At 44.0% G+C, this 27632-nt stretch overlaps 1 protein-coding gene across 2 annotated transcripts in view; it reads right to left on the bottom strand.

Moving 5' to 3' along the window:
- The window catches only part of LRRC61 (leucine rich repeat containing 61), a 44769-nt gene extending 29070 nt beyond the window's left edge, over positions 1-15699 (bottom strand). Inside the window, exon 1 of one of the 2 annotated variants that reach the window (XM_073677057.1) lies at positions 15590-15699. The gene's annotated coding sequence lies outside the window, so the exon portion shown is untranslated. Of the gene's footprint in view, positions 1-9298; positions 9403-15589 lie in introns of those variants that run through there. The other variant, XM_073677056.1, reaches the window with a different exon arrangement.
- Between the last annotated feature and the right edge of the window lie 11933 nt (positions 15700-27632).

The raw sequence follows: 27632 nt of genomic DNA, 5'->3' as shown, positions 1-27632 counted from the left end.
TATAGATAATACACAGGGTGACATTACATGTACGATCCTCCTCATCTCCATGTGATACCCTATAGATAATACACGGGGTGACATTACATGTACGATCCTCCCCATCTCCGTCTGATTCCCTATAGATATTACACGGGGTGACATTACATGTACAATCTTCCCCATCTCCGTGTGATACCCTATAGATAAAACACGGTGTGACATTACATGTACGATCCTCCTCATCTCCGTGTGATACCCTATAGATAATACACAGGGTGACATTACATGTACGATCCTCCCCATCTCCGTGTGATACCCTATAGATAAAACACGGGGTGACATTACATGTATGATCCTCCCCATCTCGGTGTGATACCGTATAGATAATACACGGGGTGACATTACATGTATGATCCTCCCCATCTCCGTGTGATACCCTATAGATAAAACACGGGGTGACATTACATGTATGATCCTCCTCATCTCCGTGTGATATCCTATAGATAATACACGGGGTGACATTACATGTATGATCCTCCCCATCTCCGTGTGATACCCTATAGATAATACACGGGGTGACATTACATGTATGATCCTCCCCATCTCCGTGTGATACCCTATAGATAAAACACGGGGTGACATTACATGTATGATCCTCCCCATCTCCGTGTGATACCCTATAGATAATACACGGGGTGACATTACATGTACGATCCTCATCTCCATGTGATACCCTATAGATAATACACGGGGTGACATTAGATGTACGATCCTCATCTCCGTGTGACACTCTATAGATAATACACGGGGTGACATTACAAGTACGATCCTCCCCATCTCCGTGTGATACCCTATAGATAACACATGGGGTGACATTACATGTACGATCCTCCCCATCTCCGTGTGATGCCTTATAGATAATACACAGGGTGACATCACATGTACGATCCTCCCCATCTCCGTGTGATACCCTATAGATAATACACGGGGTGACATTACATGTACGATCCTCCCCATCAGCGTGTGATACCCTATAGATAATACACGGGGTGACATTACATGGACGATCCTCCCCATCTCCGTGTGATACCCTATAGATAATACACGGGGTGACATTACATGTACGATCCTCCCCATCTCCGTGTGATACCCTATAGATAATACACAGGGTGACATTACATGGACAATCCTCCCCATCTCCGTGTGATACCCTATAGATAATACACGAGGTGACATTACATGTACGATCCTCCCCATCTCCGTGTGATACCCTATAGATAATACACGGGGTGACATTACATGTATGATCCTCCAGATCTCCGTGTGAAACCCTATAGATAATACACGGGGTGACATTACATGTATGATCCTCCCCATCTCCGTGTGATACCCTATAGATAATACACAGGGTGACATTACATGTATGATCCTCCCCATCTCCGTGTGATTCCCTATAGATAATACACGGGGTGACATTACATGTACGATCCTCCCCATCTCCGTATGATACCCTATAGATAATACACGGGGTGACATTACATGTATGATCCTCCCCATCTCCATGTGATACCCTATAGATAATACACGGGGTGACATTACATGTACGATCCTCCCCATCTCCGTGTGATTCCCTATAGATAATACACGGGGTGACATTACATGTACAATCTTCCCCATCTCCGTGTGATACCCTATAGATAAAACACGGGGTGACATTACATGTACGATCCTCCCCAACTCCGTGTGATACCCTATAGATAATACACAGGGTGACATTACATGTATGATCCTCCCCATCTCCGTGTGATTCCCTATAGATAATACACGGGGTGACATTACATGTATGATCCTCATCTCCATGTGATACCCTATAGATAATACACAGGGTGACATTACATGTACGATCCTCCTCATCTCCATGTGATACCCTATAGATAATACACGGGGTGACATTACATGTACAATCTTCCCCATCTCCGTGTGATACCCTATAGATAAAACACGGGGTGACATTAGATGTACGATCCTCCTCATCTCCGTGTGATACCCTATAGATAATACACAGGGTGACATTACATGTACGATCCTCCCCATCTCCGTGTGATACCCTATAGATAATACACGGGGTGACATTACATGTATGATCCTCCCCATCTCCGTGTGATACCCTATAGATAAAACACGGGGTGACATTACATGTATGATCCTCCTCATCTCCGTGTGATATCCTATAGATAATACACGGGGTGACATTACATGTACGATCCTCCCCATCTCCGTGTGATACCCTATAGATAATACACGGGGTGACATTACATGTACGATCCTCCCCATCTCCGTGTGATACCCTATAGATAATACACAGGGTGACATTACATGTACAATCCTCCCCATCTCCGTGTGATACCCTATAGATAATACACGAGGTGACATTACATGTACGATCCTCCCCATCTCCGTGTGATACCCTATAGATAATACACGGGGTGACATTACATGTATGATCCTCCACATCTCCGTGTGAAACCCTGTAGATAATACACGGGGTGACATTACATGTATGATCCTCCCCATCTCCGTGTGATACCCTATAGATAATACACAGGGTGACATTACATGTATGATCCTCCCCATCTCCGTGTGATTCCCTATAGATAATACACGGGGTGACATTACATGTACGATCCTCCCCATCTCCGTGTGATACCCTATAGATAATACACGGGGTGACATTACATGTATGATCCTCCCCATCTCCATGTGATACCCTATAGATAATACACGGGGTGACATTACATGTACAATCATCCCCATCTCCGTGTGATACCCTATAGATAATACACGGGGTGACATTACATGTACGATCCTCCCCATCTCCGTGTGATAGCCTATAGATAATACACGGGGTGACATTACATGTACGATCCTCATCTCCGTGTGATACTCTATAGATAATACACGGGTGACATTACATGTATGATCCTCCCCATCTCCGTGTGATACCCTATAGATAATACACGGGGTGACATTACATGTACGATCCTCATCTCCGTGTGATACTCTATAGATAGTACACGGGGTGACATTACATGTACGATCCTCCACATCTCCGTGTGATACCCTATAAATAATACACAGGGTGACATTACATGTACGATCCTCCCCATCTCCGTGTGATACCCTTTAGATAATACACGGGGTGACATTACATGTATGATCCTCCCCATCTCCGTGTGATAGCCTATAGATAAAACACGGGGTGACATTACATGTATGATCCTCCTCATCTCCGTGTGATACCCTATAGATAATACACGGGGTGACATTACATGTATGATCCTCCCCATCTCCGTGTGATACCCTATAGATAATACACGGGGTGACATTACATGTACGATCCTCATCTCCATGTGATACCCTATAGATAATACACGGGGTGACATTAGATGTACGATCCTCATCTCCGTGTGACACTCTATAGATAATACACGGGGTGACATTACAAGTACGATCCTCCCCATCTCCGTGTGATACCCTATAGATAATACACAGGGTGACATTACATGTACGATCCTCCCCATCTCCATGTGATACCCTATAGATAATACACGGGGTGACATTACATGTACGATCCTCCCCATCTCCATGTGATACCCTATAGATAATACACGGGGTGACATTACATGTACGATCCTCCCCATCTCCGTGTGATACCCTATAGATAATACACAGGGTGACATTACATGTACGATCCTCCCCATCTCCGTGTGATTCCCTATAGATAATACACAGGGTGACATTACATGTACGATCCTCCTCATCTCCGTGTGATACCCTATAGATAATACACAGCGTGACATTACATGTACGATCCTCCCCATCTCCGTGTGATACCCTATAGATAATACACAGGGTGACATTACATGTACGATCCTCCTCATCTCCGTGTGATACCCTATAGATAATACACGGGGTGACATTACATGTATGATCCTCATCTCCATGTGATACCCTATAGATAATACACGGGGTGACATTACATGTACGATCCTCATCTCCGTGTGATACCCTATAGATAATACACAGGGTGACATTACATGTACGATCCTCCTCATCTCCGTGTGATACCCTATAGATAATACACGGGGTGACATTACATGTATGATCCTCATCTCCTTGTGATACCCTATAGATAATACACGGGGTGACATTACATGTATGATCCTCATCTCCGTGTGATACCCTATAGATAATACACGGGGTGACATTACATGTACGATCCTCCCCATCTCCGTGTGATACCCTATAGATAATACACGGGGTGACATTACATGTATGATCCTCCCCATCTCCGTGTGATACCCTATAGATAATACACAGGGAGACATTACATGTATGATCCTCCCCATCTCCGTGTGATACTCTATAGATAATACACGGGGTGACATTACATGTATGATCCTCATCTCCATGTGATACCCTATAGATAATACACAGGGTGACATTACATGTACGATCCTCCTCATCTCCGTGTGATACCCTATAGATAATACACGGGGTGACATTACATGTATGATCCTCATCTCCATGTGATACCCTATAGATAATACACGGGGTGACATTACATGTATGATCCTCATCTCCGTGTGATACCCTATAGATAATACACAGGGTGACATTACATGTACGATCCTCCCCATCTCCGTGTAATACCCTATAGATAATACACGGGGTGACATTACATGTATGATCCTCCCCATCTCCGTGTGATACCCTGTAGATAATACACGGGGTGACATTACATGTACGATCCTCTCCATCTCCGTGTGATACCCTATAGATAATACACGGGGTGACATTACATGTACGATCCTCCCCATCTCTGTGTGATACCCTATAGATAATACACGGGGTGACATTACATGTACGATCCTCCTCATCTCCGTGTGATACCCTATAGATAATACACGGGGTGACATTACATGTACGATCCTCCCCATCTCCGTGTGATACCCTGTAGATAATACACAGGGTGACATTACATGTACGATCCTCCCCATCTCCGTGTGATACCCTATAGATAATACACGGGGTGACATTACATGTACGATCCTCCCCATCTCCCTGTGATACCCTATAGATAATACACGGGGTGACATTACATGTACGATCCTCCCCATCTCCGTGTGATACCCTATAGATAATACACGGGGTGACATTACATGTACGATCCTCCCCATCTCCGTGTGATACCCTACAGATAATACACAGGGTGACATTACATGTACGATCCTCCCCATCTCCATGTGATACCCTATAGATAATACACGGGGTGACATTACATGTACGATCCTCCTCATCTCCATGTGATACCCTATAGATAATACACGGGGTGACATTACATGTACGATCTTCCCCATCTCCGTGTGACACTCTATAGATAATACACGGGGTGACATTACATGTACGATCCTCCTCATCTCCATGTGATACCCTATAGATAATACACGGGGTGACATTACATGTACAATCCTCCCCATCTCCGTGTGACACTCTATAGATAATACACGGGGTGACATTACATGTATGATCCTCATCTCCATGTGATACCCTATAGATAATACACGGGGTGACATTACATGTACGATCCTCCTCATCTCCATGTGATACCCTATAGATAATACACGGGGTGACATTACATGTATGATCCTCATCTCCATGTGATACCCTACAGATAATGCATGGGGTGACATTACATGTACGATCCTCCTCATCTCCATGTGATACCCTATAGATAATACACAGGGTGACATTACATGTACGATCTTCCCCATCTCCGTGTGATTCCTTATAGATAATACACGGGGTGACATTACATGTACGATCCTCCCCATCTCCATGTGATACCCTATAGATAATACACGGGGTGACATTACATGTACGATCCTCCCCATCTCCATGTGATACCCTATAGATAATACACGGGGTGACATTACATGTACAATCTTCCCCATCTCCGTGTGATACCCTATAGATAATACACAGGGTGACATTACATGTACGATCCTCATCTCCGTGTGATACCCTATAGATAATACATGGGGTGACATTACATGTAGGATCCTCCCCATCTCCGTGTGATACCCTATAGATAATACACGGGGTGACATTACATGTACGATCCTCCTCATCTCCGTGTGATACCCTATAGATAATACACGGGGTGACATTACATGTACGATCCTCCCCATCTCCGTGTGATACCCTATAGATAATACACGGGGTGACATTACATGTACGATCCTCCCCATCTCCGTGTGATACCCTGTAGATAATACACAGGGTGACATTACATGTACGATCCTCCCCATCTCCGTGTGATACCCTATAGATAATACACGGGGTGACATTACATGTACGATCCTCCCCATCTCCCTGTGATACCCTATAGATAATACACGGGGTGACATTACATGTACGATCTTCCCCATCTCCGTGTGACACTCTATAGATAATACACGGGGTGACATTACATGTACGATCCTCCTCATCTCCATGTGATACCCTATAGATAATACACGGGGTGACATTACATGTACAATCCTCCCCATCTCCGTGTGACACTCTATAGATAATACACGGGGTGACATTACATGTATGATCCTCATCTCCATGTGATACCCTATAGATAATACACGGGGTGACATTACATGTACGATCCTCCTCATCTCCATGTGATACCCTATAGATAATACACGGGGTGACATTACATGTATGATCCTCATCTCCATGTGATACCCTACAGATAATACACGGGGTGACATTACATGTACGATCCTCCTCATCTCCATGTGATACCCTATAGATAATACACAGGGTGACATTACATGTACGATCTTCCCCATCTCCGTGTGATTCCTTATAGATAATACACGGGGTGACATTACATGTACGATCCTCCCCATCTCCATGTGATACCCTATAGATAATACACGGGGTGACATTACATGTACGATCCTCCCCATCTCCATGTGATACCCTATAGATAATACACGGGGTGACATTACATGTACAATCTTCCCCATCTCCGTGTGATACCCTATAGATAATACACAGGGTGACATTACATGTACGATCCTCATCTCCGTGTGATACCCTATAGATAATACATGGGGTGACATTACATGTACGATCCTCCCCATCTCCGTGTGATACCCTATAGATAATACACGGGGTGACATTACATGTACGATCCTCCTCATCTCCGTGTGATACCCTATAGATAATACACGGGGTGACATTACATGTACGATCCTCCCCATCTCCGTGTGATACCCTATAGATAATACACGGGGTGACATTACATGTACGATCCTCCCCATCTCCGTGTGATACCCTGTAGATAATACACAGGGTGACATTACATGTACGATCCTCCCCATCTCCGTGTGATACCCTATAGATAATACACGGGGTGACATTACATGTACGATCCTCCCCATCTCCCTGTGATACCCTATAGATAATACACGGGGTGACATTACATGTACGATCCTCCCCATCTCCGTGTGATGCCCTATAGATAATACACGGGGTGACATTACATGTACGATCCTCCCCATCTCCGTGTGATACCCTATAGATAATACACAGGGTGACATTACATGTACGATCCTCCCCATCTCCATGTGATACCCTATAGATAATACACGGGGTGACATTACATGTACGATCCTCCTCATCTCCATGTGATACCCTATAGATAATACACGGGGTGACATTACATGTACGATCCTCCTCATCTCCATGTGATACCCTATAGATAATACACGGGGTGACATTACATGTACGATCTTCCCCATCTCCGTGTGACACTCTATAGATAATACACGGGGTGACATTACATGTACGATCCTCCTCATCTCCATGTGATACCCTATAGATAATACACGGGGTGACATTACATGTACAATCCTCCCCATCTCCGTGTGACACTCTATAGATAATACACGGGGTGACATTACATGTATGATCCTCATCTCCATGTGATACCCTATAGATAATACACGGGGTGACATTACATGTACGATCCTCCTCATCTCCATGTGATACCCTATAGATAATACACGGGGTGACATTACATGTATGATCCTCATCTCCATATGATACCCTACAGATAATACACGGGGTGACATTACATGTACGATCCTCCTCATCTCCATGTGATACCCTATAGATAATACACGGGGTGACATTACATGTACGATCTTCCCCATCTCCGTGTGATTCCTTATAGATAATACACGGGGTGACATTACATGTACGATCCTCCCCATCTCCATGTGATACCCTATAGATAATACACGGGGTGACATTACATGTACGATCCTCCTCATCTCCGTGTGATACCCTATAGATAATACACGGGGTGACATTACATGTACGATCCTCCCCATCTCCGTGTGATACCCTATAGATAATACACGGGGTGACATTACATGTACAATCCTCCCCATCTCCATGTGATACCCTATAGATAATACACGGGGTGACATTACATGTATGATCCTCCCCATCTCCGTGTGATACCCTATAGATAATACACGGGGTGACATTACATGTACGATCCTCCCCATCTCCGTGTGATACCCTATAGATAATACACGGGGTGACATTACATGTACGATCCTCCCCATCTCCGTGTGATACCCTATAGATAATACACGGGGTGACATTACATGTATGATCCTCATCTCCATGTGATACCCTATAGATAATACACGGGGTGACATTACATGTAAGATCCTCATCTCCATGTGATACCCTATAGATAATACACAGGGTGACATTACATGTACGATCCTCCTCATCTCCGTGTGATACCCTATAGATAAAACACGGGGTGACATTACATGTATGATCCTCATCTCCATGTGATACCCTATAGATAATACACGGGGTGACATTACATGTATGATCCTCATCTCCGTGTGATACTCTATAGATAATACACGGGGTGACATTACATGTACGATCCTCCTCATCTCCGTGTGATACCCTATAGATAATACACAGGGTGACATTACATGTATGATCCTCATCTCCATGTGATACCCTATAGATAATACACGGGGTGACATTACATGTATGATCCTCATCTCCGTGTGATACTCTATAGATAATACATGGGGTGACATTACATGTACGATCCTCCCCATCTCCGTGTGATACCCTATAGATAATACACGGGGTGACATTACATGTATGATCCTCATCTCCGTGTGATACTCTATAGATAATACAGCATTGTACTGACCTAAATATCACACTCTCTGTGAGACGAGGATGGAGCCGCGGCAGAGAACATCCAGCTATGCAGCGACCCTTCCCCCCGAGCACTGAGCAGACGCCCCCATGTGTGAGAGCTGCACGTCACCGACCATACATCCAACCACACTGCTGAGCCGTGTATCTAATCCCATCCTGTGTGATACTGTCTGCTGAGCCGTGTATCTAATCCTATCCTGTGTGATACTGTCTGCTGAGCAGTGTATCTAATCCTATCCTGTGTGATACTGTCTGCTGAGCCCTGTATCTAATCCCATCATGTGTGATACTGTCTGCTGAGCTGTGTATCCTATCCTATCCTGTGTGATACTGTCTGCTGAGCCGTGTATCTAATCCTATCCTGTGTGATACTGTCTGCTGAGCCGTGTATCTAATCCCATCATGTGTGATACTGTCTGCTGAGCTGGGTATCCTATCCTATCATGTGTGATACTGTCTGCTGAGCTGTGTATCTAATCCCATCATGTGTGATACTGTCTGCTGAGCCGTGTATCTAATCCCATCATGTGTGATACTGTCTGCTGAGCTGTGTATCCTATCCTATCCTGTGTGATACTGTCTGCTGAGCTGTGTATCTAATCCTATCCTGTGTGATACTGTCTGCTGAGCTGTGTATCTAATCCTATCCTGTGTGATACTGTCTGCTGAGCCGTGTATCTAATCCTATCCTGTGTGATACTGTCTGCTGAGCTGTGTATCTAATCCTATCATGTGTGATACTGTCTGCTGAGCTGTGTATCCTATCCTATCCTGTGTGATACTGTCTGCTGAGCTGTGTATCTAATCCTATCCTGTGTGATACTGTCTGCTGAGCTGTGTATCTAATCCTATCATGTGTGATACTGTCTGCTGAGCTGTGTATCTAATCCCATCATGTGTGATACTGTCTGCTGAGCCGTGTATCTAATCCCATCATGTGTGATACTGTCTGCTGAGCTGTGTATCCTATCCTATCCTGTGTGATACTGTCTGCTGAGCTGTGTATCTAATCCTATCCTGTGTGATACTGTCTGCTGAGCTGTGTATCTAATCCTATCCTGTGTGATACTGTCTGCTGAGCCGTGTATCTAATCCTATCCTGTGTGATACTGTCTGCTGAGCTGTGTATCTAATCCTATCATGTGTGATACTGTCTGCTGAGCTGTGTATCCTATCCTATCCTGTGTGATACTGTCTGCTGAGCCGTGTATCTAATCATATCCTGTGTGATACTGTCTGCTGAGCCGTGTATCTAATCCTATCCTGTGTGATACTGTCTGCTGAGCTGTGTATCCTATCCTATCCTGTGTGATACTGTCTGCTGAGCTGTGTATCTAATCCTATCCTGTGTGATACTGTCTGCTGAGCTGTGTATCTAATCCTATCATGTGTGATACTGTCTGCTGAGCCGTGTATCTAATCCTATCCTGTGTGATACTGTCTGCTGAGCCGTGCATCTAATCCTCTCCTGTGTGATACTGTCTGCTGAGCTCTGTATCTAATCCTCTCCTGTGTGATACTGTCTGCTGAGCTGTGTATCTAATCCTATCATGTGTGATACTGTCTGCTGAGCTGTGTATCTAATCCTATCCTGTGTGATACTGTCTGCTGAGCTGTGTATCTAATCCTATCATGTGTGATACTGTCTGCTGAGCCGTGTATCTAATCCTATCCTGTGTGATACTGTCTGCTGAGCTCTGTATCTAATCCTATCATGTGTGATACTGTCTGCTGAGCTGTGTATCTAATCCTATCATGTGTGATACTGTCTGCTGAGCTGTGTATCTAATCCTATCCTGTGTGATACTGTCTGCTGAGCTCTGTATCTAATCCTATCATGTGTGATACTGTCTGCTGAGCCGTGTATCTAATCCTATCCTGTGTGATACTGTCTGCTGAGCTCTGTATCTAATCCTATCATGTGTGATACTGTCTGCTGAGCTCTGTATCTAATCCTATCCTGTGTGATACTGTCTGCTGAGCTGTGTATCCTATCCTATCATGTGTGATACTGTCTGCTGAGCTCTGTATCTAATCCTCTCCTGTGTGATACTGTCTGCTGAGCTGTGTATCCTATCCTATCATGTGTGATACTGTCTGCTGAGCTGTGTATCCTATCCTATCATGTGTGATACTGTCTGCTGAGCTGAGTTGTGTACAGGACTGGGGGGAGGGGGGGCTGTCAGACAAGGCAATTGCACAAGGTCCCCATCCAGAATCCAGGAGAGGCCCCTGTTCATAAAGAAGCAATGTGGCGGTAGTTCTGGTCCCATCTGGAGCGACCATCACAACACGCTGATACAGTTAAGCTCTGTGGTAGAGCAGAGAGACATGGTCTCCCTCCATTACCCTATTACACCTTAGGTCTAAAGAAAGCCGGGTGCATGTATAGGACGTCAGTGTCCCGACACAGGTGGTGTGATGTCATACTATGTATAAGAAGTTGTGGAAGCCCCATAGTGTAATAGTGAGCTGTGGAGGCCATCATACTGTATATAGGGCAGCTGTGGGGGGCCCCATACTAATTATAGGTAGCTGTGGTGCCCCATACTGTATGTAGGGAGCTTATGGGGACATCATACTGTACATACAGAGGTGTAGGGGCTTCATACTGTATATAGTGAGCTGTTGAGGCCATCATACTGTATATAGGGCAGCTGTGGGGTCCCCATACTAATTATAGGTAGCTGTGGTGCCCCATACTGTATGTAGGGAGCTTGTGGGGACATCATACTGTACATACAGAGGTGTGGGGGCTTCATACTGTATATAGTGAGCTGTTGGGGCCATCATATGGTATACTGGTAAATGTAGGGTCAACATACTTTTATATAGGGAGCTGTAGGGGCCATCTGCATCATAATGTATATATGGGAGCTGTGGGGGCTCAATACTAAATATAGGGAGCTGTGGTGCCCCATATTGTATATAGGAGAGCCACTGGGGTATTATACTGTATGTAGGTGGCTGTGGGGATCCCATACTGTGTATAGGATGCTGCGGGAGATATAATTCTATATATAGGGGAGCTGTGGGGCAATTATACTGTACTGTGTATAGGGGGACTGTTGGGGCATTAGTAGACATTATTACTTTTTAGGGGGACTCAGCTGAGAATATGAAATGTTAAGTGGGCACACAGGAGACATTATTACTTTCTGGGAGCAAAATCTGAATAATATTACTTTCTAGAGCAAACACAGACGGTTTAAAACTTTCTATGGGGCAATTTTACCATCTAGAGGACGCAAAAGAGGCATTATTACTGTGTAAGGAGCACAGTGGTGGCATTAGGATGTGGGGCAGTAAGAGAAGCACCATGTTGCAGAGCAGTAATATGGACTCACACGGCAGCAGTGACTCAGTATTGGGGTGGTTGGGATCACTCACTGGTCAGTGATTAAATTATATTACATTACACTCACCTCTTCTTTTTCTTCCCAGTTCAGGACTTGAACTAGGAACTCCATGTGCAGAGGCTGAAGCTCTAAGCACTGAGCTACTGCTCTCTATGGTGAATATAGGAGGATTTAGTTAACTTGACTCAACAATGCAGGCAATGATTCCAGAAGCAGCTCATACAAGTCCATAGAAATACATTGTGTATAGCAATGTATTTTATGGTGCCTGTATACTGAGCTGAAGAAAATTATTTTTTTGATCCTATAAATAAAAGTAGTAAATTTGTGAACAATTACAATAATATAGGTTTTATTCTGTGAGTCCTTGGTCTTGAACCCACAACCTTAAAACATTACTAACACAGATACTTATCCTGCGGAGTCACCAGCTCTAGTGAATCCATTGTTAGAATTTTGTCTACTTGACCCGTACTGCCGGCTTTGACTATAGGCTGATTGTACTGATCTACATACACTGCTGGTCACTATATATGTAATTTTATTTTACAGGGAGAATAAGAGATTTTTTCAGCCTATAAAATTGCTAAAAAAATAATAAAGAAAAACATTTCAGAATTAAAAAAATATTGTCACTTGCGTATTGTAAAAAATAATGAACATCACAAATCAGCAAATAACATGGACACATTTGGTGTCCCTGTAATCGTAACAACCCGCAGAACACAGCGATCAGATTATTTACGGGGATCGGCAAATGGCGTAAAAAAAATTGCGTGATTGATATTTTTTCTTTATTAAACCCATAAAAAATGTAATAAAACTGTAATGCTGAGGCCGTGTTCACACGTAGCGTAAATGCTGCGTTCTTTTTTTCTGCTTTTTTTCTGCAGGTGTTCGCACCACATGACGCAGTAACAATCTTCTCTGATTATTGGTGTTTGCTGCGTTTCTTTTATGTGTTTCCTACTTATTTGATGCGATTTTGGGGCAGGTATGAACCAGAGTTTTTAACTCTTTTTAACAGTACAGAAAAGCTTTGATTTTGCTCTTAAAAATGCAGCGGCGTTATTTTTCTCCATGCGTTTTTTTCAGAAGAAGCCGAGGAGAAAATGCTCCAAAACCGCAGAGAAGTGATGAGCGAGCGTGTATTGTTAACCAGGGCTAGGGAGTCGGAGTCCATTTTGGTGGACTCCAACTCCTAAAATCTATAATAAATTGGGTGCAGTAGTTCAATGCAGTTTGTGGGGAATATATTTTCATAAGAACTTGGGAAAGTTATGAGATGTCCTATAAATGTCTGTCCTATTCCTGATCTCAGGGTCTGGACTTTTAGCTGAGATGAATCTGTGCTGCAGTAAATTTATCACTTACACATGAGCCGTGTATGAGGGATTCGGAGTTGTGGAGTCGGTGTCATGAAAATGAAGGAGTCAGAGTCGAAGGTTTGGCTTACCAACTCCACAGCCCTGTTGTTAACCCTTTCGGTGTGCACGCTCGGGTGTTCGCCGAGTATTTTCGGCGTGTTTGGCATCTATGTTTCAGCCCTTTCGGCAAGCACGCTCGGCATTTATGTTAGTGCCGCCGCGGCTGCATGTGTTGGGGCTGTTAGACAGCTGTGACACATGCAGGATGCCGTGAGACATGCAGCCGCGGCAGCACTAACATAAATGCCGAGCGTGCTTGCCGAAAGGGTTAACAACACACGCTCGCTCATCACCACCGCAGAGTTCAGCAGAGTCTTCAGACGCTTCTATGTGGAGCCTAAAAAAACACAGATACTTTATTAAGTGCAAAGCTTTTCTGAACTATAAAAAGCACATTAAAAACGCGGCTTCACATCTGCACCAGCAACGCATCAAATAAGGGGGAGAGGATTGTTATTGTGGAGTTTGGTGCGGATCCTGCTGAAAACATAAAACACAGGATTTCTGTACTGTGTGAACACGGCCTTACAGACACAAAAAAATTAGATGTCATATGGTGAAGCTTCATAAAGATGAGAAAGTTCTGGCTGCTCCGACTGTGAATGAAGGAACAAAAAATAATCCACAACTAGAGATGAGCAGGACGCACAGGTGACGTCGTGCTGCCCCGGAAGAGATTCACGACCTCCCGTCCAGCCGCCAGGTAGCACTGACCTGGATGCTGGACCAGAGACCCGGGAATCCATCCGCTCACATCTATTCCCAACCGTCGCGGATGCAGCGGACAGTCCTGGATTTGGGTCTGCGTCCTGCAGTCTCGGGCGTCTGCTGAATTTCCCTCACTACCAGCGCCCCTCTGACAACTCCTCCTGCCAGGGGAGAAAGATAATGGTAAATGGGCGTGGATCGGGATGTGGCCAAAATTTGCCCCTGCGCGCTATACGCGTCACAGAATGGGAAAACGTGTTTGTGGTAAACTCTTCAGACGCTCGTTGCTGAGGAGTCATGGCGGTCTGGGTAAGATGGAAAAGACGGGAAAAGTGAAGAAACGTCACCACCTATATCTGCACTGTCATCTCTGACATGATCTGCAGGACGGGTATCTACCACTATATGGGCACCGCATGGCGGGACCGGGACTTTTTTATATAGTTTGTGCAGGAACAAAGATCATTGTTCTCATCGCCCGGTGTAACCGGGAGCCGTGCTGCCGATAACGTATGTACGGGGACCGAGCAAGATATGGGGATTGTCCGAGAAACAAGCGACAATGGACTGGAATACATTTGGCACAAATATGTCAGGATTTGAGGCCACACTTATAATTTTTGTCCATGGCCCCACTCTGCCTGCAACTATCTGTGTATCTGATCCTAGCATGTGTGATACTGGGCTGAGCTGCTGTATCTAATCCTATCAGGTATTATATTACTGAGATAATTCATTCACTTATTATCTCACAAATCTGGAACATAAGGGGTCAATGGCACTCACCTGTCACAGAGAAGCTCCGAAATCTGTCCCAGAACAAGGACTGAGGTCTCCTCCTGCCTCAGGAGGCCAAGAAGTAGTGGAAACCAACATTGTCACCACGGCAACAGGGCACTAAGCATGTAAAGAAAAGCTTGGAGGCCATGATACTGCTCACAATCTACACAGTACCACTCCTCCTGTCCTGTATATATACACTGCACAGTACCACTCCTCCTGTCCTGTCTATATACACTGCACAGTACCACTCCTCAAGTCCTGTCTATATACACTGCACAGTACCACTCCTCCTGTCCTGTCTATATACACTGCACAGTACCACTCCTCCTGTCCTGTCTATATACACTGCACAGTACCACTCCTCCTGTCCTGTCTATATACACTGCACAGTACCACTCCTCCTGTCCTGTCTATATACACTGCACAGTACCACTCCTCCTGTCCTGTCTATATACACTGCACAGTACCACTCCTCCTGTCCTGTCTATATACACTGCACAGTACCACTCCTCCTGTCCTGTATATATACACTGCACAGTACCACTCCTCAAGTCCTGTCTATATACACTGCACAGTACCACTCCTCCTGTCCTGTCTATATACACTGCACAGTACCACTCCTCCTGTCCTGTCTATATACACTGCACAGTACCACTCCTCCTATCCTGTCTATATACACTGCACAGTACCACTCCTCCTGTCCTGTATATATACACTGCACAGTACCACTCCTCAAGTCCTGTATATATACACTGCACAGTACCACTCCTCAAGTCCTGTCTATATACACTGCACAGTACCACTCCTCAAGTCCTGTCTATATACACTGCACAGTACCACTCCTCCTGTCCTGTCTATATACACTGCACAGTACCACTCCTCCTATCCTGTATATATACACTGCACAGTACCACACCTCCTGTCCTGTATATATACACACTGCACAGCACCACTCCTCCTGTCCTGTATATATACACTGCACAGTACCACTCCTCCTGTCCTGTATATATACACTGCACAGTACCACTCCTCCTGTCCTGTATATATACACTGCACAGTACCACTCCTCCTGTCCTGTATATATACACTGCACAGTACCACTCCTCCTGTCCTGTATATATACACTGCACAGTACCACTCCTTCTGTCCTGTATATATACACTGCACAGTACCACTCCTCAAGTCCTGTATATATACACTGCACAGTACCACTCCTCCTGTCCTGTCTATATACACTGCACAGTACCACTCCTCCTATCCTGTCTATATACACTGCACAGTACCACTCCTCCTGTCCTGTATATATACACTGCACAGTACCTCCTCTCCTGTATATATACACTGCACAGTACTACTCCTCCTGTCCAGTATATATACACTGCACAGTACCACTCCTCCTGTCCTGTATATATACACTGCACAGTACCACTCCTCCTGTCCTGTATATATACACTGCACAGTACCACTCCTCCTGTCCTGTATACAGTACAGACCAAAAGTTTGGACACACCTTCTCATTTAAAGATTTTTCTGTATTTTCATCACTATGAAAATTGTACACTCACACTGAAGGCATCAAAACTATGAATTAACACATGTGGAATTATATACTTAACAAAAAAGTGTGAAACAACTGAGAATATGTCTTATATTCTAGGTTCTTCAAAGTAGCCACCTTTTGCTTTGATGACTGCTTTGCACACTCTTGGCATTCTCTTGATGAGCTTCAAGAGGTAGTCACCAGAAATGGGTTTCACTTCACAGGTGTGCCCTGTGAGGTTTAACAAGTGGGATTTCTTGCCTTATAAATGGGGTTGGGACCATCAGTTGTGTTATGCAGACGTCTGGTGGATACACAGCTGATAGTCCTACTGAATAGACTGTTAGAATTTGTATTATGGCAAGAAAAAAGCAGCTAACAGTCTATTCAGTAGGACTATCAGCTGTGTATCCACCAGACGTCTGCATAACACAACTGATGGTCCCAACCCCATTTATAAGGCAAGAAATCCCACTTGTTAAACCTCACAGGGCACACCTGTGAAGTGAAACCCATTTCTGGTGACTACCTCTTGAAGCTCATCAAGAGAATGCCAAGAGTGTGCAAAGCAGTCATCAAAGCAAAAGGTGGCTACTTTGAAGAACCTAGAATATAAGACATATTTTCAGTTGTTTCACACTTTTTTGTTAAGTATATAATTCCACATGTGTTAATTCATAGTTTTGATGCCTTCAGTGTGAATGTACAATTTTCATAGTCATGAAAATACCGAAAAATCTTTAAATGAGAAGGGGTGTCCAAACTTTTGGTCTGTATTGTATATACACTGCACAGTACCACTCCTCCTGTCCTGTATATATACACTGCACAGTACCACTCCTCCTGTCCTGTATATATAACACTGCACAGTACCACTCCTCCTGTCCTGTATATATACACTGCACAGTACCACTCCTCCTGTCCTGTATATATACACTGCACAGTACCTCTCCTCCTGTCCTGTATATCTACACTGCACAGCACCACTCCTCCTGTCCTGTATATATACACTGCACAATACCACTCCTCCTGTTCTGTATATATACACTGCACAGTACCTCTCCTCCTGTCCTGTATAGATACACTGCACAGTACCACTCCTCCTGTCCTGTATATATACACTGCACCGTACCACTCCTCCTGTCCTGTATATATAAACTGCACAATACCACTCCTCCTGTCCTGTATATATACACTGCACAGTACCACTCCTCCTGTCCTGTATATATACACTGCACAGTACCACTCCTCCTCTATATATACTGCACAGTACCACTCCTCCTGTCCTGTATATATACACTGCACAGTACCACTTCTCCTCTCAAGTATATATACACTGCACAGTACCACTTCTCCTGTCCTGTATATGTATATATTATATATATATATATATATATATTATATATATATATATATACACACTGCCTACAAGTAGTATTCAACCCCCTGCAGATTTAGCTGGTTTGATAAGATGCAAATAAGTTAGAGCCTTCAAACTGCAAACGAGAGTAGGTTTTATGAACAGAAGCATAAATCTTACAAACCAAAAAGTTATGTTGCTCAGTTGAATTTTATTAATTTTTAAACATAAAAGTGTGGGTCAATTATTATTCAACCCCTATGTTTAATATTTTGTGGAATAACCCTTGTTTGCAATCACAGCTAATAATCGTCTTTTATAAGATCTGATCAGGCCGGCACAGGTCTGTGGAGTTATCTTGGCCCACTCCTCCATGCAGATCTTCTCCAAGTTATCTAGGTTCTTTGGGTGTCTCATGTGGACTTTATTCTTGAGCTCCTTCCACAAGTTTTCAATTGGGTTAAGGTCAGGAGACTGACTAGGCCACTCCAACACCTTGACTTTTTCCCTCTTGAACCAGGCCTTGGTTTTCTTGGCTGTGTGCTTTGGGTCGTTGTCTTGTTGGAAGATGAAATTACGACCCATCTTAAGATCCTTGATGGAGGAGCGGAGGTTCTTTGCCAAAATTTCCAGGTAGGCAGTGCTATCCATCTTCCCATGGATGCGGACCAGACGGCCAGGCCCCTTGGCAGAGAAACAGCCCCACAGCATGATGCTGCCACCACCATGCTTGACTGTAGGGATGGTATTCTTGGGGTCGTATGCAGTGTCATCCAGTCTCCAAACGTCACGTGTGTGGTTGGCACCAAAGATCTCGATCTTGGTCTCATCAGACCATAAGAACCTTGAACCAGTCTGTCTCAGAGTCCTCCAAGTGATCATGAGCAAACTGTAGACGAGCCTTGACATGACGCTTTGAAAGTAAAGGTACCTTACGGGCTCGTCTGGAACGGAGACCATTGCGGTGGAGTACGTTACTTATGGTATTGACTGAAACCAATGTCCCCACTGCCATGAGATCTTCCCGGAGCTCCTTCCTTGTTGTCCTTGGGTTAGCCTTGACTCTTCGGACAAGCCTGGCCTCGGCACGGGAGGAGACTTTCAAAGGCTGTCCAGGCGTGGAAGGCTAACAGTAGTTCCATAAGCCTTCCACTTACGGATGATGCTCCCAACAGTGGAGACAGGTAGGCCCAACTCCTTGGAAAGGGTTTTGTACCCCTTGCCAGCCTTGTGACCCTCCGCGATCTTGTCTCTGATGGCCTTGGAATGCTCCTTTGTCTTTCCCATGTTGACCATGTCTGAGTGCTGTTCACAAGTTTGGGGAGGGTCTTAAATAGTCAGAAAAGGCTGGCAAAAGAGATCTTTAATCCACACATGTGAAGCTCATTATTCTTGGTGCCTGAACTACTTCTTAATACTTTAGGGGGACCAAACAGAATTCTTGTGGTTTGAGGGGTTGAATAATAAATGACACTCTGAATTAACTTTTAACGTTTTTAAAAAAAAAAAAAAAAAAAAAAAAAAAATTTGCTGCAGAGCATTTCCCACTTCCAGGCTATGTCACAATGCCAAGTTAATTCCGCATGTGTCAACCAGCTAAATCTGCAGGGGGTTGAATACTACTTGTAGGCACTGCATATATATATATATATATATATATATACACACACACACATTGCTCAAAAACATAAAGGGAACACTGAAATAACACATTCTAGATCTGAATGAATGAAATCTTCTCATTGAATACTTTGTTCTGTACAAAGTTGAATGTGCTGACAACAAAATCACACAAAAATCATCAATGGAAATCACATTTATTAACCAATGGAGGCCTGGATTTGGAGTCACCCCCAAAATTAAAGTGGAAAAACACACTACAGCCCTCCATGTGCTCGCCAGAGGTAGCCTGACTGCCATTAGGTACCGAGATGAGATCCTCAGACCCCTTGTGAGACCATATGCTGGTGCGGTTGGCCCTGGGTTCCTCGTAATGCAGGACAATGCCAGACCTCATGTGGCTGGAGTGTGTCAGCCATTCCTGCAAGATGAAGGCATTGAAGCTATGGACTGGCCGCCCGTTCCCCAGACCTGAATCCGATTGAGCACATCTGGGACGTCATGTCTTGCTCCATCCACCAACGTCACGTTGCACCACAGACTGTCCAGGAGTTGGCGGATGCTTTAGTCCAGGTCTGGGAGGAGATCCCACAGGAGACCATCAGCAACCTCATCAGGAGCATGCCCAGGCGTTGTAGGGAGGTCATACAGGCACATGGAGGCCACACACAATACTCAGCCTCATCAGAAGCATGCCCAGGCGTTGTAGGGAGGTCATACAGGCACGTGGAGGCCACACACAATACTCAGCCTCATCAGAAGCATGCCCAGGCATTGTAGGGAGGTGATACAGGCACGTGGAGGCCACACACAATGCTCAGCCTCATCAGGAGCATGCCCAGGCATTGTAGGGAGGTCATACAGGCACGTGGAGGCCACACACAATACTCAGCCTCATCAGGAGCATGCCCAGGCGTTGTAGGGAGGTCACACAGGCACGTGGAGGCCACACACAATACTCAGCCTCATCAGGAGCATGCCCAGGCGTTGTAGGGAGGTCATACAGGCACGTGGAGGCCACACACAATACTCAGCCTCATCAGGAGCATGCCCAGGCGTTGTAGGGAGGTCATACAGGCACGTGGAGGTCACACACAATACTCAGCCTCATCAGGAGCATGCCCAGGCGTTGTAGGGAGGTCATACAGGCACGTGGAGGCCACACACAATACTCAGCCTCATTGTGACTTGTTTTAAGGACATTACATCAAAGTTGGATCAGCCTGTAGCGTGTTTTTCCACTTTTATTTTGGGGGTGAGTCCAAATCCAGGCCTCCATTGGTTAATAAATGTGATTTCCATTGATGATTTTTGTGTGATTTTGTTGTCAGCACATTCAACTTTGTACAGAACAAAGTATTCAATGAGAATATTTCATTCATTCAGATCTAGGATGTGTTATTTCAGTGTTCCCTTTATTTTTTTGAGCAGTGTATAAATATATATATACAGTTATATGAAAAAGTTTGGGCACCGCTATTAATCTTAAGCTAATGTTTTATAAAAATTGGTGTTTTTGCAGCAGCTCTTTCAGTTTGATCTATGTAATAACTGTTGGACACAGTAATGTTTCTGCCTTGAAATGAGGTTTATTGTACTAACAGAAAATGTGCAATCTGCATTCAAACAAAATTTGACAGGTGCATAAGTATGGGCACCTCACCAGAAAAGTGACATTAATATTTAGTAGATCCTCCTTTTGCCTCTAGTCGCTTCCTGTAGCTTTTAATGATTTCCTGGATCCTGGATGAAGGCATATTTGACCATTCCTCTTTACAAAACAATTCCAGTTCAGTTAAGTTTGATGGTCGCCGAGCATGGACAGCCCTCTTCAAATGATCCCACAGATGTTCAATGATATTCAGGTCTGGGGACTGGGATGGCCATTCCAGAACATTGTAATTGTTCCTCTGCATGAATGCCTGAGTAGATTTGGAGCGGTGTTTTGGATCATTGTATTGCTGAAAGATCCATCCCCTGCATAACTTCAACTTTGTCACTGATTCTTGAACATTATTGTCAAGAATCTGCTGATACTGAGTGGAATCCATGCGTCCCTCAACTTTAACAAGATTCCCGGTGCCGGCATTGACCACACAGCCCCAAAGCATGATGGAACCTCCACCAAATTTTACTGTGGGTAGCAAGTGTTTTTCTTGGAATGCTGTGTTTTTTTGCCGCCATGCATAACGCCTTTTTGTATGACCAAACAACTCAATCTTGGTTTCATCAGTCCACAGGACCTTCTTCCAAAAAGAAATTGGCTTCTCCAAATGTGCTTTTGCATACCTTAGCCGACTCTGTTTGTGGCGTGCTTGCAGAAACGGCTTCTTTCGCAACACTCTCCCATACAGCTTCTCCTTGTGCAAAGTGCGTTGTATAGTTGACCGATGCACAGTGACACCATCTGCAGCAGGTTGATGCTGCAGCTCTCTGGAGGTGGTCTGAGGATTGTCCTTGACTGATCTCACCATTCTTCTTCTCTGCCTTTCTGATGTTTTTCTTGGCCTGCCACTTCTGGCCTTAACAAGAACTGTCCCTGTGTTCTTCCATTTCCTTACCATGTTCCTCACAGTGGAAACTGACAGGTTAAATCTCTGAGACAGCTTTTTGTATCCTTACCCTGAACAACTATGTTGAATAATCTTTGTTTTCAGATCATTTGACAGTTGTTTTGAGGAGCCCATGATGCCACTCTTCAGAGGAGATTCAAACAGGAGAACAACTTGCAAGTGGCCACTTTAAGTAGCTTTTCTCATGATTGCATACACCTGGCTATGAAGTTCAAAGCTCAATGAGGTTACAAAACCAAAAAAAGTGCTTTAGTAAGTCAGTAAAAAGTAGGTAGGATTATTTAAAACAAGAAAATGATAAGGGTGCCCATACTTATGCACCTGTCAAATTTTGTTTGAATGCAGATTGCACATTTTCTGTTAGTACAATAAACCTCATTTCAAGGCAGAAACATTACTGTGTCCAACAGTTATTACATATATCAAACTGAAATAGCTGTTGCAAAAACACCAATTTTTTATAAAACATTAAGCTTAAGACTAATAGGGGTGCCCAAACTTTTTCATATAACTGTATATGTATATATATATATATATATATATATATATATATATATATATATATATATATATATATATATACACACACGGTAGTACGGACCAAAAGTTTGGACACACCTTCTCATTTAAATATTTTTCTGTATTTTCATGACTATGAAAACTGTACATTCACACTGAAGGCGTCAAAACTATGAATTACCACATGTGGAGTTATATACTTAACAAAAAAGTGTGAAACAACTGAAAATATGTCTTATATTCTAGGTTCTTCACAGTAGCCACCTTTTGCTTTGATGACTGCTTTGCACACTCTTGGCATTCTCTTGATGAGCTTCAAGAGGTAGTCACCGCAAATGGTTTTCCAACAATCTTGAAGGAGTTCCCAGAGATGCTTAGCACTTGTTGGCCCTTTTGCCTTCACGCTGCGGTCCAGCTCACCCCAAACCATCTCAATTGGGTTCAGGTCTGGTGACTGTGGAGGCCAGGTCATCTGGCGTAGCCCCCCATCACTCTCCTTCTTGGTCAAATAGCTCTTACACAGCCTGGAGGTGTTTGGGGTCATTGTCCTGTTGAAAAATAAATGATGGTCCAACTAAACGCAAACCGGATGGAATAGCATGCCGCTGCAAGATGCTGTGGTAGCCATGCTGGTTCAGTATGCCTTCAATTTTGAATAAATCCCCAACAGTGTCACCAGCAAAGCCCCCCCACACCATCACACCTCCTCCTCCATGCTTCACGGTGGGAACCAGGCATGTAGAGTCCATCCGTTCACCTTTTCTGCGTCGCACAAAGACACGGTGGTTGGAACCAAAGATCTCAAATTTGGACTCATCAGACCAAAGCCTAGATTTCCACTGGTCTAATGTCCATTCCTTGTGTTCTTTAGGCCAAACAAGTCTCTTCTGCTTGTTGCCTGTCCTTAGCAGTGGTTTCCTAGCAGCTATTTTACCATGAAGGCCTGCTGCACAAAGTCTCCTCTTAACAGTTGTTGTAGAGATGTGTCTGCTGCTAGAACTCTGTGTGGCATTGACCTGGTCTCTAATCTGAGCTGCTGTTAACCTGCGATTTCTGAGGCTGGTGACTCGGATAAACTTATCCTCAGAAGCAGAGGTGACTCTTGGTCTTCCTTTCCTGGGGCGGTCCTCATGGTCCTTGATGGTTTTTGCAACTGCACTTGGGGACACATTCAAAGTTTGCCCAATTTTTCAGACTGAATGACCTTCATTTCTTAAAGTAATGATGGCCACTCGTTTTTCTTTACTTAGAATTTGTATTATGGCAAGAAAAAAGCAGCTAACAGTCTATTCAGTAGGACTATCAGCTTTGTATCCACCTGACTTCTGCACAACACAACTGATGGTCCCAACCCCATTAATAAGTCAAGAATTCCCACTTATTAAACCTGACAGGGCACACCTGTGAAGTGAAGATCATTTCCGGTGACTACCTCTTGAAGCTCATCAAGAGAATGCCAAGAGTGTGCAAAGCAGTCATCAAAGCAAAAGGTGGCTACTGTGAAGAACCTAGAATATAAGACATATTTTCAGTTGTTTCACACTTTTTTTTATGTATATAATTCCACATGTGTTAATTCATAGTTTTGATGCCTTCAGTGTGAATGTACAATTTTCAAAGTCATGAATATACAGAAAAATCTTTAAATGAGGTGTGTCCAAACTTTTGGTCTGTACTGTATATATATACACATACTGCACAGTATCACGTCTCCTGTCCTGTGTATGTATATATATTGCACAGTACCACTTCCCTTGTTCTGTATACTGGCTGTAATTCTCTATATCTGTATTTTTGCTTCCGTCCATTATAAATGAGTGTTGGCCCAGAGAAGATGGTAATGTTTGTGGATTGTGACAATATTTGGCTTCTTCTTTGTATGTTTGAGCTTTATTTTGCATTCATGGATTGAAGAACTTCTTTGATCACAGACAATGATTTCTGGATATTTTCCTGAGCCCATGAAATGATTTGCATGACCAAATCCCATCGGTTTTTAAAACATTGTGGCCTAAGGGCCCGGAGATCACGAACCTCCAATATGGACCATTGTTATTGTCCCTTGTGCACATGGATTTCTCCAGAATGTCTGAATTTTTTATTATATTTTGTGCTGTAGATGGTGAATCTGCAAAGTCCCAACTTTTTTGGAATTTGGATGTTATATATACAGTAATCACAATAACATTCACATATAGGGAGGTAACCCAGAAGAGAGTTGAGATGTAAATCTGATCTCAGCCAGTAATGGATTTCTTTTTATACTGTATATATGTTTGTAGCAATGAGGACTCAGAGCTTTAAATTCATACTTACACGAGTGCAGGATAATATTGTGCCTCACTGCAGCCACCAATAGGGAAATCCTCATGCCTACACATTGAAACCAGTAATAACACAGTGTACAGGGAACTCCCCCTAGTGGTGGCTGCAGACAGGATCTTATCATGTATCTGTATACAGGGAGCTCCCCCTAGTGGTGGCTGCAGACAGAATCTTATCATGTATCTCTGTATACAGGGAGCTCCCCCTAGTGGTGACTGCACACAGGATCTTATCATGTATCTCTGTATACAGGGAGCTCCCCCTAGTGGTGGCTGCAGACAGGATCTTATCATGTATCTCTGTATACAGGGAGCTCCCCCTAGTGGTGGCTGCAGACACAATCTTATCATGTATCTCTGTATACAGGGATCTCCCCCTAGTGGTGGCTGCAGACACAATCTTATCATGTATCTCTGTATACAGGGATCTCCCCCTAGTGGTGGCTGCAGACAGAATCTTATCAGATATCTCTGTATACAGGGAGCTCCCCCTAGAGGTGGCTGCAGACAGAATCTTAGCAGACATCTCTGTATACAGGAAGCTCCCCCTAGTGGTGACTGCAGACATAATCTTATCATGTATCTCTGCATACAGGGAGCTCCTCCTAGTGGTGACTGCAGACATAATCTTATCATGTATCTCTGTATACAGGGAGCTCCCCCTAGTGGTGGCTGCAGACAGAATCTTATCATGTATCTCTGTATACAGGGAGCTCCCCCTAGTGGTGGCTGCAGACACAATCTTATCATGTATCTCTGTATACAGGGAGCTTCCCCTAGTGGTGGCTGCAGACAGAATCTTATCATGTATCTCTGTATACAGGGAGCTCCCCCTAGTGGTGGCTGCAGACAGGATCTTTTCATGTATCTCTGTATACAGGGAGCCCCCCCTAGTGGTGGCTGCAGACAGAATCTTATCATGTATCTCTGTATACAGGGAGCTCCCCCTAGTGGTGGCTGCAGACAGGATCTTATTATGTATCTCTGTATACAGGGAGCTCCCGCTAGTGGTGGCTGCAGACAGGATCTTATCATGTATCTCTGTATACAGGGAGCTCCCCCTAGTGGTGGCTGCAGACAGGATCTTATCATGTATCTTTGTATACAGGGAGCTCCCCCTAGTGGTGACTGCAGATGGGATATTATCATGTATCTCTGTATACAGGGAGCTCCCCCTAGTGGTGGCTGCAGACAGGATCTTATCATGTATCTCTGTATACAGGGAGCTCCCCCTAGTGGTGGCTGCAGCCAGAATCTTGTCATGTATCTCTGTATGCAGTGAGTTCCCCCTAGTGGTGGCTGCAGGCAGACATCATTTTGTCATGCACGGTCTTGGAGTTTTCTATAAAATAAACAGCAGCTACTGTAGGAATATATTTAGAAATTTAAGAGGGCAGACCCTTTATAGGAAAGGTTTCTAAAAGCAGCTATTCAGTTTCAGCATATAAAATTATCGATTTCCTTAAACCTAACCCGAGCGTTACAAATTTAAGAAACCTGCTGCCTATGATTTAGCTTTGCAAAAATTGGAAACTAGTGGTCTCAGCATCCATAGGACATACGATAGTGCTTGGTACATGACACTACCCATGTGAATGCTTCCTCGCCTGTTCCTGGCCGCGTCAGATGCACTGGACATGTTTGGCCAAAACCAGGTGAGGAACAATCAGAGAAAAGGTAGAATAGAAACAAGTCACCAATTCTGCATTTATCACTCACTCCTGGTTTTGGCTCCCACTCCTGAGAAAAAATACTGACCGAATACTGACCAAATACTGATAGTGGGGCCGTGGCCTAAACAACAGACTACATGTACAGAAAAAATAAGCACTTGTCAAGTTATCGGATTTTACTACCTGCATCCCCAAGACAACACTCACTGTCCTGTACTATAGCATCTCAGTGTTATCTAGTACGACAACCCAAAAACAACCATGTCAATCAAATGAAAGCTGGAAACACTATGATAACACTAAGCTGCCAGAACCCACGAGTAGAAGTACTGTTATAGGGACACAAAAGCTCCTTTCATAGATACAAGATGTGATCCAGAACAAAATAGTTATCAAACATATAAGGTATTATCCCTTTACCACGGACACGTTTCCCA

The sequence above is a fragment of the Phyllobates terribilis genome, unplaced genomic scaffold (assembly GCF_046119375.1).
Source record: "Phyllobates terribilis strain yellow unplaced genomic scaffold, ASM4611937v1 Scaffold_4__5_contigs__length_816908805, whole genome shotgun sequence".
Taxonomy (NCBI): domain Eukaryota; kingdom Metazoa; phylum Chordata; class Amphibia; order Anura; family Dendrobatidae; genus Phyllobates; species Phyllobates terribilis.
This window is presented reverse-complemented; position numbering and strand designations above follow the sequence as displayed.